Consider the following 2378-nt stretch of genomic DNA (forward strand, 5'->3'; position numbering starts at 1 on the left):
TTACATATTAAAAAACCTAGAATAACTATTTTAGTTTTTTCGTTGTGATTGTATAATATTTTTCGTGGGTTCTTGAAACTTAAAATACGATCACCTAAATTCGTGCCGCAATTGTAGAGCTCCAGTAAAAATGCTACAATTTTCGACATCAGCATCTTTTGTGATAGAAATTTCGAGTTTCGTGACTTTTATGAAACTTATGTCGATACAACATTTTCGGTCTTTAAGTAATTTGAAAATGTAATACAACGTTCCTCATAAGTTGATTTTAGTATCTGTGTACACGATAAGTAGTCGAAATAATGCTTCAGTTTTCAACTTCAGTATCTATATGAACAGCTGATGGGAAAGTCAATCTAGTTGGTACATCAGCGACTATAAACAATGAAGCGCCTAACAGTAGGATTTCTTCAGTTAATTATAATTACAAAACATCTAGACGGACACCCGACCATCATCAACAGTATTTAATTGATTATTTTATTTTCATTTAGAATGGTATAATATAACGAAAAACAAGGCATTTCAAAATATTAAAGTGAAGTATATTTTAGAAATGTGATTAAGATACATAAATATGTATACTATAATATTAAAAACTACCAAATATCATTATTTTATTACAACTCTTAAACTAGACTGCTTAAAATATATTCTTAAATTTACTTTATGTTGAATAATGTTTTTTTAAACTGAAAAAATGTGCATTTTCTAATTAATTTTATTTTACTTAAATCAAATTAAAAAAAAAAGAAATCATGTTATAAAAGCTATAACTAAGACATGGATACAGAGGTCATGTATGTAAAAACCTATTTAAGTCACCATGATTACATAATTACTAATAAATAAATTATACACTTTGACAGAGACTTATAATAAATTAAAAATAATGAACAAAAAAAGTTAATTACTAACATAGAAATTTAATATTTTCTTATTTTCAGTTTTGAATTATTTTACATATTACATATAGATTTTAATTTTACAATAAATTTTACAACAATAAAATAATAAATAAAAAGGTGGGTAAGTGGATGTCGCTCTGCTGTACAGTAGGTTACAAGTGGGTCACTGCATAATGGATAGTATTAAATTTGAATTCAATGATATAGTATCACTGTATACGAAAAACGATTCTGAGCGGAGACGGTTTGTCAGTCTAGGTATTAGACATACATATTATAGGTATACTTATCTATAGTATTATTAATAATTTTCAAATTAATCATAATATCCATTAGGTCACGTGTTATAAATCAACAACAAACCGTGGTACTATCATAGATATATAATAGTATACTTTAGAAGTTTCAAGTACCCACAAATAATATTATAGGTACAATCAAAACAAAATAACTAAAATAGTTATTCCAGGTCTTTTAATTTGTAATTTCATCCAAATTTGAACTTAAAATTACTATAAAAATAAACTGTGCTTATGTATTTCTTAGAATTTTTGGTAACAGAATTAAATATTTATATGAAATGTTGTTTTGAATTTTCAATCCTTAGATATAAAAGTTGAACATTTTATAAATTTTTAACTACAAAATAATTATTCAATTTTAAATTTGTATTACATTTTAAAATCTTAGTTCTAAAAATAAAAATTTTTACGAATTATAAACTCAAAATAATTAGAAAATTTTCGTGATTTTTCCATATTTTGTCAATTTTTAAACTTTAAATGCTAATAAAAAAAAACTGTGACTAAGGATTTTTAATATTTTTCAAATGTCATTGTAACAATATAGTAGGAGCCTTGTATTAAATTTTCAAGCTTTTTTATCCAACAAATAAAATTTTATTGATATTTTTAGAAAAATAACTAAAAAAAAATGGAAAATAAAAATGTCCGTAAAGAGCTCAAAATACATCAAAATATTTTGAAAATGTTATGGTGTATAGAAGATGCTAAGATAAACAATCAGTCAAAATTTCATGTATCTACGGTACTTTTTTTTAAGTTACACCAAAAACCAAATTCAATTTTGTGAAAAATCGATTTTGCGTAAAAATTCCCGTTTTTCCTTAATTTTTCTTTTGTTTTTCCCGGCGCTTTTGAAAACCATTGGGAAATTTAAATTTTGACCTCCCCAATGCACCAACGATATTCACTTTCTGATCGAACAAGATACTGAAGTTGAAAATCGTAGCATTATTTCGACTACTTATCGTGTACACAGACACAAAAAAAATAAAAAATAAAAAAATAAAAAAAAATAAAAAAACACACATCATTGTAAAATCAATACATTCATCGTTCCACTCAGAATCTAATAACTACACAAATAATTTTAATAATATTTCATATAAGACAAGCACTATAAAACAATTTTTATAAATTCACATTGAGTAATTTTTTTATTAAAATA

This window comes from Acyrthosiphon pisum, chromosome X (assembly GCF_005508785.2).
Source record: "Acyrthosiphon pisum isolate AL4f chromosome X, pea_aphid_22Mar2018_4r6ur, whole genome shotgun sequence".
NCBI classification, from domain to species: domain Eukaryota; kingdom Metazoa; phylum Arthropoda; class Insecta; order Hemiptera; family Aphididae; genus Acyrthosiphon; species Acyrthosiphon pisum.